The sequence below is a fragment of the Lissotriton vulgaris genome, chromosome 9 (genome assembly GCF_964263255.1).
Source record: "Lissotriton vulgaris chromosome 9, aLisVul1.2, whole genome shotgun sequence".
NCBI lineage: Eukaryota > Metazoa > Chordata > Amphibia > Caudata > Salamandridae > Lissotriton > Lissotriton vulgaris.
The window spans coordinates 1220842153-1220859846 of NC_141697.1; positions in this window are offsets into that span (position 1 = coordinate 1220842153).

Below are 17694 nucleotides of genomic sequence, written 5' to 3' on the forward strand. Positions count from 1 at the left end.
CCCGTGTGATGCAGCCTCCGTTCTATTCCTCGCGCATGTGCGCTGTCGGGTCTACGAAAGTACCTTTGCGCATGCGCGCAGGCGAGACTTCGGCGTTCCAATGCGCATGCGCATTGGTCTAATGTGGTGTGGCGCATGCGCGTTTGCTATTTCGCCCGGTTAAATCATTCTTATTATTGTGGGTAGTGCACTTTGAAAAAGTAACCAGATGGAGTTTGATCCTGTGGATCTGCTTTTGTTGATTTCATCACGGAGGTCGTACCAAACAGTTTCTAGTGATAATTTGGTATAGTTGACCATGCCGTCTTATGTCATTCTTACAGATGGTGGTACCCAATGTTGGGGATAGCACCGCTATTTTGCCCGTTTATTCACTCACTGTTATTCTCGGTATTGCGTTGTGGAAGGGACCAAGTGGGTCACTGGAGTTTTTGGTTCATCTCCTTTTGACATAGCCACGGAGGTACCGTTTGTAGTGATATTATGGTGTGATTTGATCATACCATCATGATTCATTTGTTCAAATGTTGGTACCCAATGCCGGGCTAGTTCCTATGCCAACTAATTGTTGTCCCTTGTTTATATCTGGGGGTCTTTTAGGAGACTTGGCTCCATGGTATGTCATCATTAAGTCCGGTGACATGGGTTGCCAGGCGGAACACCCAACGTTGTTCCTTTTGGAACAGACCTGTCTCGGAGGGTAGTCGTTCTATGACGGTCCAGCGGAGGTCGTTGACGCAGTGCTGGTGTGACAGGAAATGTGTTGCCATTTTAGTTGTTGTCTTCTTACAGCGTATATTACTTTTGTGTTCCCCTATCCTTATCTTGACGGGGCGGGTGGTCATGCCTACATATTCTAGTCCGCATGGGCAGGTGACTAGGTAAATCACATTCTTTGTGTTGCAGTTAGTAAAGTGGCGTTGCTCCCATGTTGTGCCATTTCTGAAGTTTAGGTTTTTACTTTTTTGAGTTTGGTGGCAACAACTGCAATCCCCGCAAGGGAAGTGACCTTGTACAGCAGTTACAGTGGGTCTGTCCATCTGGTTTGTCCGTGGTCTGGTATGGACCACAATATCCTTTATGTTTCTGCCCCTTCGGTGCGCATGCATCGGTTTCTCAAATGATAGACCTCCACAGTTCAATATGCCCCAGTGTTTATCAATGACTTTTGACACCTGATTTGATATGGTGGAATAGGTTGTTACACAGATCGGCCTCTTATTCGCTTCTTTTTCATGAGGATTATCTTCTATTAGTGCCTCCCTATGATTGTTTTTAGCGCGCTTCATCGCTTTATCGATTGTTCTTGTGGGGTATTTCCTTTGTACAAGTTTGGTTTTGAGATCTTTCGCTTGTCGGTTGAATTCACTCAACTCTGTACAGTTTCTCCGAAGTCTCAGGAATTGCCCATAGGGTAGATTCTCCCTTAGGTGTCTTGGGTGGAAACTGTCGTAACGTAACAGACAGTTTCTGGAGGTCGGTTTGAAATGTGTGGTGCTTTTTAACCTTCCATCCTCACTGTAGACATTCAAGTCGAGAAAAACCATTGATGTATTTGAGAAGGTGCTTGTGAATTTTAGATAATCATTCTGGGTATTCAACCAGGTTACAAAATTCATTGCACTGTTGACATCGCCGTTCCAGATGATGAAAATGTCATCGATGTATCGTTTCCAGGTGACAATCTGGGGGCGGTAGGGGTTACTTTCATGGAGGATCTTGTGTTCCTCTAGGTGATAGACGTAAAGTCCGGCTAGGCTCGGAGCAAAAGTACTACCCATGCTCGTTCCGTGGGTTTGTAGGTAAAGTACCTCCTTGTACTGGAAAAAATTGTCTTTGAGGGCCATGGTGATGCACTCTAGGACCAGACTTCTCGGTGTTTGGTATTTCCAAGTGTTGCTGAAGAGTACTTCTTCGATGATCTCTAATGTCTCTTCATGGGGCAGGCTTGTGTATAAGCTTTCCACGTCTAAGCTTATCATTAGTTGCGCAGTTGGATCAAAGGTGGTATTTTCCAGCAGTTGTAATACCGATTTGGTGTCCTTCAGGTACGTATCTGTAGCCTGTACCATTGGTCTTAAAAAGGCATCTGAGAATTTCGATAGGGGTTCCAGGATGGATCCAATGCCGGAGACTATTGGTCTTCCAGGTGGGTTGTCAATGTTCTTGTGTATTTTGGGGATACAATAAAAATACGGTATCCTAGGGGTCGGTTGTTGTAGGAATTCAGCTTCCTTTTTGCTGATCCAGTCGTGGGCAAGTCCTTCCTCCACCATTCCCCCAATCCGTGTTCTTAGTCGTTCTGTTGGATCACTCTCCAATCTTTTGTAGTTCCGTTCGTCGGATAATAGACGTTGGCATTCTCCGTCATATTTCTCAAGGGATTGCAGTACTATTGCTCCCCCCTTGTCAGCTGGTTTGATGACTAATTCGCTGTTAGCCGTTAATTCCCGGAGTGCTTGTTGTTCTTCTCCACTGGTATTGTGGAAGACATTCCTCCCTAGTGAGTTCAGTTTGTTGACCTCCGTTATCACTGCCTTCTCAAAGGTTAGAATCTCCATGGGGATACCTGAGTCAGGAGGGGTGAAAGTCGACTTTAGTCTCAGACCTGTGTCCGTCTTGTCTTCGGGTAAAGGTTTATCCTTAAAGAAAGCCTGTAGTTTCAGTTTCCTGAAAAAGTCTTGTAATTCTACATTGAGCTTGAAAATGTCAGGTTTCTGAGTGGGTACATACCCCAATCCTTTGTTTAGGACATTTTTCTGCATAGTTGTCAAAACAATGGGTGCGAGGTTCACCACTAGGTCCCCCTCTTGCTGGTTGATGGTTGGTTGGGTAGTGATCCCGTCATGCTCCGGGTTGTTCGGGCGTTGGGTTGTTCTTGATCTTCCCACATCACATTGTTCCCTTTCCGGTTCTTCCCTCGTGCGTTCTGGCGGGCCCCTAAAAAAGGCTGCTGGTTTCCTCCATACGGTTGTTGTTGCCCGTAGTAACCCTCATTATATTCCTGGTTCCACATTGGACCATAATGGAAGGGATTAAATTGCGGTGGGCCCATGAATTGTTGAAAATGGTTCGGTGGTTGATATCCTCGCCATCCCCTTTGTCTGGGGAATTGTTGGCGTCTTTGTCGCCATCCTCCCCTTCTTTGTCTGTTCCCTTTATTTCCACTGGAATTGGAACCTGATGAGCCAGTGTCAGAGGTTTCACTGTCCGTGTCGCTGTAGTTGTTCTTTGAAACATAGTCCACTTTTGTGTAGGGATACGCACTTTCCGGGGTGAATTTGGCTACATCTTTGGTTAGTTTGTTAGTTTTGCTTTGTTTCAGGTTGAATTCGAACTCGGTCATTTGTTGATTTAATTCATCCAGTCTTATTTTGAGGTCTTCGGGTGAAATATATGTTTTCAGTTGTATTTCAATTTTATTTATTTCGATCTTTAGTTCCTGGGTGATCCTGGCTGCTGTCTTTATTATTAGGACTAACCAATCCCTTGAGCAGTGCCAGGAGATCAGTGACCACTCTTTTTTAAAAATCATGTCATGTTGGAAGATTAGTGGTTCGTTTTTCACAATAAGGCCCGGGGGTGCCATTTTGTTACGCAAGTACTGGGTCATAAATAGGCCATGTAATGCTGCTTTTATTTGGTTACGCCTGAGATTTAGTAGTTCGTTCCAATCGTTAGTTTGTGGGCCTGTATCCTGGTTGCACAAACCCTCGAAAAGGTTGCTGTCTGCTAGAATTTTATCGATCTCATCCTCTGCAAAGGTTAGGCCATGTTCGTCTTCCATTGTGGGTGTACCGCTGGCTTCTTTTTTATACCTAAGTGTGTGTACTTCGATGTGTGTGTTTCTGTTATGTCTGAGGGGACAAAAACTCCCGCAGCTGCGCGCTGCTTATAGACTATATTTAACAAAGAGGGGAGGTAGAGTATCAAGTAGGATTCCTACTCCACGGGCACTGTTACATAAACAAGAAGAATCCTACCACTTATTGGGAAGAGAGGTGAAGAAAGAAAGGGGACACTCAGTGTTGTGTAAAATACCCCTCACACACCAACAGGCCCCTTGGTGTCATGCTTCATCATCGGGGTCTTCGCACCCTGCTAAGGGGATGCGGCACGCTACGACCTACGACTACGCGGGAGCGTTGACAGTTCAGTCTATGTGTGGTGTGTGTTGAGTGCAAGTGAAAGGAATAGGATGTGAGTGGGAAGTGTAGTGAGAAAAATTAAAAAGGACCTGGCCAGTGGGTAAAAAGAAAAAACTTTATTCTGTACCTCTGGCTGGTACTATTAAAAAAGTGCTAGATGGCGAGGTTTTGTGTCTTAGTAAGGGACAGAACCTCTGGTGTGCGTCGACATGTTTCGGTACAAAAAGTACCTTCTTCAGGACGGGGCACAACTCCCAACCCTACTCACGTTTCTCTACAGAACAAGATTATTGTTCTAACTTTCCTATAAAAGTGATTATATTTACTGAAGACAAATACAATGTGCCTACAGCGGTTTTACTTGAACATGTAGTTACATGTCCTGAAAAAAGAAAAAAGAGCGTTAGGTTTGGTTACCATATAGGCTGGCTCATACAGGTGCAGTCACCTGGAGCCCCAAAACGGTTGTTTTAACCTGTAAAGGAAAAAGAGACACACAGAACACATAACACACAAACTCACACACACTTATGACAGACTTAGGGTTCAGTGTTTTCAAACATACTTATTGTATAAGCTGGTTAAAGCCTCATGAGCAATTTCAGAACATCAGGGTAGGTAGGTAGGTGGATCCACAATCTATAGGAATAGAAGGGTGGAATCAATGTTGTTATCTCTACTCACTTGTTGGACTCTGTAATGTGCCCACGGAGTTTAGACTCCGTTTCAGTGAGTACTCACGAAATCCGCCTTAGTCGGCCTCTTTCCTCCACCCTGTGTTGCTCCGTCGTAAATGGTGTACGGCTGAGCTTGATGGTATTTATAGGCGGATGCAGCGCGTTCCCATTGGTTAATTAGTGGAAAGGCTCATGACCATACCAGGGTGATATCCCTGTTGACGCCCCTTCCATGCATGTGATTTGTCACATGTACCATGCATATCATTGTCATTCGTTAATTACCGGGTTTTAACCTGTCCAAATATGGACTTTCCGCTTGTTAGCCACTCACACTCCGTTATTTTTGCTCGCGTTGGAGGGAGCCCGTGTGATGCAGCCTCCGTTCTATTCCTCGCGCATGTGCGCTGTCGGGTCTACGAAAGTACCTTTGCGCATGCGCGCAGGCGAGACTTCGGCGTTCCAATGCGCATGCGCATTGGTCTAATGTGGTGTGGCGCATGCGCGTTTGCTATTTCGCCCGGTTAAATCATTCTTATTATTGTGGGTAGTGCACTTTGAAAAAGTAACCAGATGGAGTTTGATCCTGTGGATCTGCTTTTGTTGATTTCATCACGGAGGTCGTACCAAACAGTTTCTAGTGATAATTTGGTATAGTTGACCATGCCGTCTTATGTCATTCTTACAGATGGTGGTACCCAATGTTGGGGATAGCACCGCTATTTTGCCCGTTTATTCACTCACTGTTATTCTCGGTATTGCGTTGTGGAAGGGACCAAGTGGGTCACTGGAGTTTTTGGTTCATCTCCTTTTGACATAGCCACGGAGGTACCGTTTGTAGTGATATTATGGTGTGATTTGATCATACCATCATGATTCATTTGTTCAAATGTTGGTACCCAATGCCGAAAGTTAGAACAATAATCTTGTTCTGTAGAGAAACGTGAGTAGGGTTGGGAGTTGTGCCCCGTCCTGAAGAAGGTACTTTTTGTACCGAAACATGTCGACGCACACCAGAGGTTCTGTCCCTTACTAAGACACAAAACCTCGCCATCTAGCACTTTTTTAATAGTACCAGCCAGAGGTACAGAATAAAGTTTTTTCTTTTTACCCACTGGCCAGGTCCTTTTTAATTTTTCTCACTACACTTCCCACTCACATCCTATTCCTTTCACTTGCACTCAACACACACCACACATAGACTGAACTGTCAACGCTCCCGCGTAGTCGTAGGTCGTAGCGTGCCGCATCCCCTTAGCAGGGTGCGAAGACCCCGATGATGAAGCATGACACCAAGGGGCCTGTTGGTGTGTGAGGGGTATTTTACACAACACTGAGTGTCCCCTTTCTTTCTTCACCTCTCTTCCCAATAAGTGGTAGGATTCTTCTTGTTTATGTAACAGTGCCCGTGGAGTAGGAATCCTACTTGATACTCTACCTCCCCTCTTTGTTAAATATAGTCTATAAGCAGCGCGCAGCTGCGGGAGTTTTTGTCCCCTCAGACATAACAGAAACACACACATCGAAGTACACACACTTAGGTATAAAAAAGAAGCCAGCGGTACACCCACAATGGAAGACGAACATGGCCTAACCTTTGCAGAGGATGAGATCGATAAAATTCTAGCAGACAGCAACCTTTTCGAGGGTTTGTGCAACCAGGATACAGGCCCACAAACTAACGATTGGAACGAACTACTAAATCTCAGGCGTAACCAAATAAAAGCAGCATTACATGGCCTATTTATGACCCAGTACTTGCGTAACAAAATGGCACCCCCGGGCCTTATTGTGAAAAACGAACCACTAATCTTCCAACATGACATGATTTTTAAAAAAGAGTGGTCACTGATCTCCTGGCACTGCTCAAGGGATTGGTTAGTCCTAATAATAAAGACAGCAGCCAGGATCACCCAGGAACTAAAGATCGAAATAAATAAAATTGAAATACAACTGAAAACATATATTTCACCCGAAGACCTCAAAATAAGACTGGATGAATTAAATCAACAAATGACCGAGTTCGAATTCAACCTGAAACAAAGCAAAACTAACAAACTAACCAAAGATGTAGCCAAATTCACCCCGGAAAGTGCGTATCCCTACACAAAAGTGGACTATGTTTCAAAGAACAACTACAGCGACACGGACAGTGAAACCTCTGACACTGGCTCATCAGGTTCCAATTCCAGTGGAAATAAAGGGAACAGACAAAGAAGGGGAGGATGGCGACAAAGACGCCAACAATTCCCCAGACAAAGGGGATGGCGAGGATATCAACCACCGAACCATTTTCAACAATTCATGGGCCCACCGCAATTTAATCCCTTCCATTATGGTCCAATGTGGAACCAGGAATATAATGAGGGTTACTACGGGCAACAACAACCGTATGGAGGAAACCAGCAGCCTTTTTTAGGGGCCCGCCAGAACGCACGAGGGAAGAACCGGAAAGGGAACAATGTGATGTGGGAAGATCAAGAACAACCCAACGCCCGAACAACCCGGAGCATGACGGGATCACTACCCAACCAACCATCAACCAGCAAGAGGGGGACCTAGTGGTGAACCTCGCACCCATTGTTTTGACAACTATGCAGAAAAATGTCCTAAACAAAGGATTGGGGTATGTACCCACTCAGAAACCTGACATTTTCAAGCTCAATGTAGAATTACAAGACTTTTTCAGGAAACTGAAACTACAGGCTTTCTTTAAGGATAAACCTTTACCCGAAGACAAGACGGACACAGGTCTGAGACTAAAGTCGACTTTCACCCCTCCTGACTCAGGTATCCCCATGGAGATTCTAACCTTTGAGAAGGCAGTGATAACGGAGGTCAACAAACTGAACTCACTAGGGAGGAATGTCTTCCACAATACCAGTGGAGAAGAACAACAAGCACTCCGGGAATTAACGGCTAACAGCGAATTAGTCATCAAACCAGCTGACAAGGGGGGAGCAATAGTACTGCAATCCCTTGAGAAATATGACGGAGAATGCCAACGTCTATTATCCGACGAACGGAACTACAAAAGATTGGAGAGTGATCCAACAGAACGACTAAGAACACGGATTGGGGGAATGGTGGAGGAAGGACTTGCCCACGACTGGATCAGCAAAAAGGAAGCTGAATTCCTACAACAACCGACCCCTAGGATACCGTATTTTTATTGTATCCCCAAAATACACAAGAACATTGACAACCCACCTGGAAGACCAATAGTCTCCGGCATTGGATCCATCCTGGAACCCCTATCGAAATTCTCAGATGCCTTTTTAAGACCAATGGTACAGGCTACAGATACGTACCTGAAGGACACCAAATCGGTATTACAACTGCTGGAAAATACCACCTTTGATCCAACTGCGCAACTAATGATAAGCTTAGACGTGGAAAGCTTATACACAAGCCTGCCCCATGAAGAGACATTAGAGATCATCGAAGAAGTACTCTTCAGCAACACTTGGAAATACCAAACACCGAGAAGTCTGGTCCTAGAGTGCATCACCATGGCCCTCAAAGACAATTTTTTCCAGTACAAGGAGGTACTTTACCTACAAACCCACGGAACGAGCATGGGTAGTACTTTTGCTCCGAGCCTAGCCGGACTTTACGTCTATCACCTAGAGGAACACAAGATCCTCCATGAAAGTAACCCCTACCGCCCCCAGATTGTCACCTGGAAACGATACATCGATGACATTTTCATCATCTGGAACGGCGATGTCAACAGTGCAATGAATTTTGTAACCTGGTTGAATACCCAGAATGATTATCTAAAATTCACAAGCACCTTCTCAAATACATCAATGGTTTTTCTCGACTTGAATGTCTACAGTGAGGATGGAAGGTTAAAAAGCACCACACATTTCAAACCGACCTCCAGAAACTGTCTGTTACGTTACGACAGTTTCCACCCAAGACACCTAAGGGAGAATCTACCCTATGGGCAATTCCTGAGACTTCGGAGAAACTGTACAGAGTTGAGTGAATTCAACCGACAAGCGAAAGATCTCAAAACCAAACTTGTACAAAGGAAATACCCCACAAGAACAATCGATAAAGCGATGAAGCGCGCTAAAAACAATCATAGGGAGGCACTAATAGAAGATAATCCTCATGAAAAAGAAGCGAATAAGAGGCCGATCTGTGTAACAACCTATTCCACCATATCAAATCAGGTGTCAAAAGTCATTGATAAACACTGGGGCATATTGAACTGTGGAGGTCTATCATTTGAGAAACCGATGCATGCGCACCGAAGGGGCAGAAACATAAAGGATATTGTGGTCCATACCAGACCACGGACAAACCAGATGGACAGACCCACTGTAACTGCTGTACAAGGTCACTTCCCTTGCGGGGATTGCAGTTGTTGCCACCAAACTCAAAAAAGTAAAAACCTAAACTTCAGAAATGGCACAACATGGGAGCAACGCCACTTTACTAACTGCAACACAAAGAATGTGATTTACCTAGTCACCTGCCCATGCGGACTAGAATATGTAGGCATGACCACCCGCCCCGTCAAGATAAGGATAGGGGAACACAAAAGTAATATACGCTGTAAGAAGACAACAACTAAAATGGCAACACATTTCCTGTCACACCAGCACTGCGTCAACGACCTCCGCTGGACCGTCATAGAACGACTACCCTCCGAGACAGGTCTGTTCCAAAAGGAACAACGTTGGGTGTTCCGCCTGGCAACCCATGTCACCGGACTTAATGATGACATACCATGGAGCCAAGTCTCCTAAAAGACCCCCAGATATAAACAAGGGACAACAATTAGTTGGCATAGGAACTAGCCCGGCATTGGGTACCAACATTTGAACAAATGAATCATGATGGTATGATCAAATCACACCATAATATCACTACAAACGGTACCTCCGTGGCTATGTCAAAAGGAGATGAACCAAAAACTCCAGTGACCCACTTGGTCCCTTCCACAACGCAATACCGAGAATAACAGTGAGTGAATAAACGGGCAAAATAGCGGTGCTATCCCCAACATTGGGTACCACCATCTGTAAGAATGACATAAGACGGCATGGTCAACTATACCAAATTATCACTAGAAACTGTTTGGTACGACCTCCGTGATGAAATCAACAAAAGCAGATCCACAGGATCAAACTCCATCTGGTTACTTTTTCAAAGTGCACTACCCACAATAATAAGAATGATTTAACCGGGCGAAATAGCAAACGCGCATGCGCCACACCACATTAGACCAATGCGCATGCGCATTGGAACGCCGAAGTCTCGCCTGCGCGCATGCGCAAAGGTACTTTCGTAGACCCGACAGCGCACATGCGCGAGGAATAGAACGGAGGCTGCATCACACGGGCTCCCTCCAACGCGAGCAAAAATAACGGAGTGTGAGTGGCTAACAAGCGGAAAGTCCATATTTGGACAGGTTAAAACCCGGTAATTAACGAATGACAATGATATGCATGGTACATGTGACAAATCACATGCATGGAAGGGGCGTCAACAGGGATATCACCCTGGTATGGTCATGAGCCTTTCCACTAATTAACCAATGGGAACGCGCTGCATCCGCCTATAAATACCATCAAGCTCAGCCGTACACCATTTACGACGGAGCAACACAGGGTGGAGGAAAGAGGCCGACTAAGGCGGATTTCGTGAGTACTCACTGAAACGGAGTCTAAACTCCGTGGGCACATTACAGAGTCCAACAAGTGAGTAGAGATAACAACATTGATTCCACCCTTCTATTCCTATAGATTGTGGATCCACCTACCTACCTACCCTGATGTTCTGAAATTGCTCATGAGGCTTTAACCAGCTTATACAATAAGTATGTTTGAAAACACTGAACCCTAAGTCTGTCATAAGTGTGTGTGAGTTTGTGTGTTATGTGTTCTGTGTGTCTCTTTTTCCTTTACAGGTTAAAACAACCGTTTTGGGGCTCCAGGTGACTGCACCTGTATGAGCCAGCCTATATGGTAACCAAACCTAACGCTCTTTTTTCTTTTTTCAGGACATGTAACTACATGTTCAAGTAAAACCGCTGTAGGCACATTGTATTTGTCTTCAGTAAATATAATCACTTTTATAGGAAAGTTAGAACAATAATCTTGTTCTGTAGAGAAACGTGAGTAGGGTTGGGAGTTGTGCCCCGCCCTGAAGAAGGTACTTTTTGTACCGAAACATGTCGACGCACACCAGAGGTTCTGTCCCTTACTAAGACACAAAACCTCGCCATCTAGCACTTTTTTAATAGTACCAGCCAGAGGTACAGAATAAAGTTTTTTCTTTTTACCCACTGGCCAGGTCCTTTTTAATTTTTCTCACTACACTTCCCACTCACATCCTATTCCTTTCACTTGCACTCAACACACACCACACATAGACTGAACTGTCAACGCTCCCGCGTAGTCGTAGGTCGTAGCGTGCCGCATCCCCTTAGCAGGGTGCGAAGACCCCGATGATGAAGCATGACACCAAGGGGCCTGTTGGTGTGTGAGGGGTATTTTACACAACACTGAGTGTCCCCTTTCTTTCTTCACCTCTCTTCCCAATAAGTGGTAGGATTCTTCTTGTTTATGTAACAGTGCCCGTGGAGTAGGAATCCTACTTGATACTCTACCTCCCCTCTTTGTTAAATATAGTACATTTCATATCAGACATATCTAAACATAAATACATAGATGGCAAACAGGAGATAATAAAACACTACGTTTATAAATATAGAGATGTATCAATGCAAATCAGTCCTCTTTCAAAAGGGTAATGTGTACCTCCCAGGGGATAGATGGATAAAATTCCATATGGTTATATACAAAAACAGGAACTTGCAGTATGTCAAAATTCATTGGAATTGAGCAATTACTACAAATCATAAACGACATAAAAAAAGACCATGATAGGACCATAATGCTGGTTCTATGTCTGGGTTGACAGGAGAATAAAGGTATATATTACCTGATCAAATTGAGAATATCTAATCCAGATATCAGGTACTGTTGAAATGGAAGTCAACAGCATGTTAAAAGATATGGGTCTCCCAAGAAAGTGAAGGTAGCTATAAAGACATGCACATGTGTACATTAGCCCAAGTATGACACAATAGGCAAGACAAACTTGATAGGGTATACAATGTGTCGCAATCACAATAGTGCACAGCTGACTTACTTCACTATGTGCGAGCCGGATACATCATAGAATAAAATGATGATGAGTATCCCAGGTACGATAAAGATGAGGAAGTTATCAAAATATTAACGTCCTAAAAAGTAGAACATACATATGATGTAAAATTTGAAAATAATGTAAATTCTATTTGAGAGAGCTAGGAGTAAATAGATATAGCAGCTTTCCCTTAGTTAAAGCATCCTAGCCTGACAATTATCTAAAGTAAGACAAGCAAAATAACTTACTTAGAGATGGACTTGGATGTGCATAATGAATATGTCGATAGAAAATAGTTATGTCCACTTCTTATGTTTAAACGTAAAAACTTCAAAGGGTTGGTGCCCTGGATTCATAAATGAAAAATAAATGCAGTCACAAATGATGCCTATACATTGCCCTTTATTTACCGATTCTACCCTAGAACATGTGATATATATATGTACCTATTGGCAATGAAAGATGACCTCATTAAGTTCGGTAAAATTCGATGTAAATCTGATCTAGGGACTTCCAAATCTTCCATGTCACAATATCCGATATAAACTGTGGGCCCGATTCACAGAACTAACTTAAGACAAAATCCTAAACTTACTACTTGTGGTATTCACAGAAGTTAGGATTTTGTCTTAAGTTTGTCTTAAGACAGACTTAAGACAAAATCCTAACTTAAGTCTGTCTTAAGTCTGTCTTAAGTCTGTTTTAAGACAAACTTAAGACAAAATCCTAACTTCTGTGATTATCAAAAGTAGTAAGTTTAGGATTTTGTCTTAAGTTAGTTCTGTGAATCGGGCCCAAAGAGATGTATCCTATAGTGAAAAAGCCAAATGGTAGTAGATTAGGGAGGACATGAAAAATGAAAACTGTACAAACAGGCAAGGATCGGGGCCGAACTTCGACAGAACATACCCCGACAAGGAGAATCCGCATGTGGATGAAGGCTTCCGATACGTGCCGACTGGATGCGTATTGAGAAACGACCACCATAGACGGGGGCGTTGGAACCCTGATGGTATTTAACTGCACGCCACTGCGCGCCAAAAGATGAGAGGGTGCCAATTGTAACAACGGACTAACCACAAGCACCGTAACAACCCTCATGTATGGTAATAAAAAGAGAACTGCATAAAAAATATATAGTCACAAGAACCGCAGGAGTTACTGGTAAGAACAGTGATGTATGTGTAGCGGTATTTGATATGCACCATTTAGGTGATGCAAAATAGCGCAAAAACGCATAACGTGCATAAAGAAAAAATACAAAAATAACTATCTTTTCAAAATATGGGGCAAAGAATGTATATGAATAACAGATAATATCCGGGAAAAACTTCCCAATAACAATGAAGCACAAAAAATATATATGCTAATAGAGATGGCAAGCTATACATTAATGGTAAGTCATCATAGGTTCAATTACAGGATACAATACTTTGTGCCATCGATAGTGAGGAAGGGCTATTGGGAGTCTTGTAATGAGAGAATAGAGACAAACCAGTGGCGCCATATTGAAAACATTGGCCCATAATAACATGAATCCTATAGTTCATTGTGAACTAATTTACCTGCATAGAATAAATGCAATAGTTTGATTAGTGCATGTTGCCCAAATATGAGGCTGGAGAAGAAGGATACTGTGTGTAAGGGCACCACAACAAATCGGTAATAGTTTTGATGTGCTCAATTCCAGTAACAAGTGTATAAATTTGCAGCACTGCCCCCAAATTGTGAAAGAGGGAAATTGAAAACATCACCATATGTACATGTTTTACATGGCCATCCTGTACAAATGAATATAAAAACTAAAAACAGACCAACAAACATTAATGTGCAGTGTGCATATATTTACAGGAAGGCACATATATCTTCAGAGTTTCATAAATGACTATAGCTGATATTTTTCCAAAATTAACAGACCGTCACCAATCGCAGTGTGAGGCGTGCAGCAGTGTGAGGCGTGCAGCAGTGTGAGGCGTGCAGCAGTGTGAGGCATGCAGCAGTGTGAGGCGTGCAGCAGTGTGAGGGGCGCAGCAGTGTGAGGCGTGCAGCAGTGTGAGGCGTGCAGCTGTGTGAGGCGTGCAGCTGTGTGAGGCTTGCAGCAGTGTGAGGCGTGCAGCAGTGTGAGGCGTGCAGCAGTCTGAGGCGTGCAGCAGTGTGAGGCGTGCAGCAGTGTGAGGCATGCAGCAGTGTGAGGCATGCAGCAGTGTGAGGGGCGCAGCAGTGTGAGGCGTGCAGCAGTGTGAGGCGTGCAGCTGTGTGAGGCGTGCAGGTGTGTGAGGCGTGCAGCAGTGTGAGGCGTGCAGCAGTGTGAGGCGTGCAGCAGTCTGAGGCACACATACATACCCATAAACATACCCTCTGAAATAGTCACATAAACATACCCCTCTGAAATTCTAAACATTCATTTCTTAAAACTAAAACCTGGTGTTATTTTCCATCCATTGGAGAATGTACAAGTATCAAGTGGCAACAAAAGGAGAAAACAGCTTTTGTGAAATGAAACACCCACGTTCCATTTCGCAATACAGTTCTGTCCTCTCTGAAGGAAACATAAAGAGGAACCAACACACAGGGGGAGTAGGGGTAAGGAGCAACACAATAAGAACGAGCAGCCCTCTAGAGAGAGAGGGGGGGGGTTGTAGAACAGAGAAACAAAGTGCCTTACCACCAGGGCAGGGGGCGCAAAGAGAAGCAAATAGCAAATATGCAGGAAGAAAAGATGAAGGCATAAATAAGAACACTGAAGAGCTAACAGCGGAATTGATTAAAACAATTGGAATCCATTGTAGGAAAGTACAGAAACATCAAACTGCATAAAGTGAGTCAAGCTGTGACTGACAAAGTCTCAAGCTATTCGCTGAAAAAGGCTGGTAAAAATAAAAAGTCATTGGATGAATGGGATGGACCTGAATAAAGCTTGTAAACATACCTGGCTGATCTTTGCACTGTCAGACTTAGAACACCAAATGAAGCAAAAGGAGATGGGCTAGCATGCCCCTTGTTCACATTATTCATGGAATAAAGTATTATAGTTTTTTTCTCAAAATATAGTGAAACTGTATTTATTGCATCATAACTTTGTGAAATGTTTTTATGTGGGCATCACAGTAATTTTTGTGAAGTATAGGAAAAAACCTTGCCAACATCTGTGAAGTGGTTTCCAAACCGCTAACCCTTCTGATCGCAGCACTACAAACAAGAAAAGCGGACATCAAAGGAAGGGTGGGAGGGAACGAGCATATGGGGTGTGAGTGATAACAAAAGTTAATTGCTGTAAGAGGGGTAGCAGGAAGTGAGGTCGAGCGTGCGCTGGCGAAACCAGTCTGCTGCTTTCAAGTCCGATGCCAGATGCCTGCTTCGCTCTTAAATGCTTCACATGCACTGGCCATAAACCGCATTCCAAAGGTCTTTGGCAGCATTTTCTGGTGCCCCTTCTAAATCTCTCGCATAGCGATAGCTTACGCATTTGCTAGGCGAGACCTAAAAAGCGGTATGAAGCAGCCAGTGCTGGTCCCGTGACAGCACCTTTGCCATGCTGCACAGCAGCCGTACTGCTGTACAATATAGGTGAAAATATTGATTGACAAAGCCCTCATCTCTCGTAGATGGGACCTATTTGCTTTGCCAATGCTCGTTATCTGCAGGGCACAAGTCAGGGGTACACGCGGGTACACAGCGTCCTCCCACTATTTTCACAGGGTGGACGCCGTCCGCTCTGCAAGAAGTGGGCCTCATTGAAATATTCTGAACTTGTCCCGGTGTAATTTTCAGGCAGTGGGACACATTCAGCAGCGCCTGCATGTTGTCTGCTTTCTTTCAGAGCAGCAATGTGGAGGCGGGGAGGGGGCTGTCATATTTCAGACTCCAGCTGGGTCCATACCAAAGGCGAATTTGAGGGCCATCAGTCTCCTTTTGATCCAATATCCTAGTTAGGAGCAATCTGAGCGTCACACCTCGGTGCAAGGGAGGGGAAACAAAGGCACACAGGTTGTTACCTCTTCACAAATACTTAAGAGAGACAAGCTTGTCACTTTGTTTAATCCCTGTATATAAGAGCTCTGCATGCACTGTAAGAATTTCAAATGTGCTGGTATGTCTCAGTATTTGCACAAATAACATTTTAAATACCATTATTGTATTTTTTTAATGGCACTAATCATCCCAATGCAGGGTGTCAGAGGGCTTTATATCACACATGCACATTATACATTCACAATAAATCGTATACATTTGTAAATCAATGCACAGGATACGTTACATAAGACAGTTAGGGTTACAAGGCGTTGGTGTCACCGGACCTTTAGAGCTCGCTGTGCTATATTAGAAGGATTACAATTTATGAACTGCAAGGAACAAAATGATGTCTGTGTTAAAAACAGTAATCCACTTACTTAGCTACATAAAATAAAAATCTGACATTTGCATTTCATGTGATGTGCTTTGCAGGAGATACATTAACCCACAATGCTACTTTGATTCAAAACTGGGACTAGATAAAACACAGACCTCTTCAGCCAACGCGTTACCCTCCTAAATTACTGTTCCTTGGGATTTACCGGGCGCACAAAGATCTCTGCCGCAGGTGCCTTAACCCCATAAGCATTTAAAAATGCAGACTTTGTAACCAATTAAACAGAATATATTTACTGCTACATTTCTCCTTGTTCTCAATTTCGTTGTGGCAGAGTTTCAAAAAAAAGTTGAGGCCCACACTTTGCGTCACTTTTTTGGCACCACCCCCAGGCAAACTCCCATTTGTTAAATCTCGTAATGAACTCAAACGTCTCCTGATAGACCTGAGAAACATATTTGTGAGGTGTTAAGATGTGATGTCAATCCGTGTGATGTCATTTCCCGTGAGGGCAAGGGTTGAGATGCCGCTTCCTGTGATGCAGTGCCGCGATGTCGCGCTGTCGCGCTGTGATGTCATGAGCCAAGATGTCACCTGCATGCTACCTCACGTGGTTAGTCCTCCCACTTCTTTTTTTAGGATTTGTGCCCTGGTTATATGGATGCCAAAACTTGCAAACTCAGCCAGAGTTTGAAGAGCTGCCCTGCAGAAGGCATAGAGAGGGCGGGCGTCTGTGCACAGTGTAGCGCCTAAACACGCCTGACTGAAGAGGGGATGTCGCTGAGAAGCCCACACTGCGCTTCTTTGACGATGCTCGAGTCACGTGTTGAAGGTTACTAAAGTCTGATGACGTGGGTCTGTGACGTGGAGTAAGGTTTCTGGAGGGAGGACGTGCAGCACCACGGAGAGCGCCTCGCACACATGCTACAGGGAGATGCCAGGCTGGTGAAATGTCCCTCGACGGACCCTGTACCTTGAGAAAGGCTCGGGGGGAGGGGGGGGGGGCTTCCCTTGCAGCACTGAAGCATCCGTCAGCTGAGCTGACACTGCGGGGGGTGGTCTGGGGAGGGCGTTCGTCAAATATCCTCTCACTCCAACAGTGCCCCTCATCTCTCCATAGCCCCTCTCTCACAAGTATTTCATTTGTTTTAGAGCGCCTTTCATACATGTAAAGGGTGACAGAGAACTTTACATTACACACACATGCAGAGACAATGAATCATATATGTGTAAATAAGTGTATAGATAATGTTACATAAGACGAAGTTAAAGTGTAGGATTCATGTCATCCATACTGGTAGGCATTTCTTCAGAGAGCTTGGTCATCAGAAGCACAAAATCAGGATTC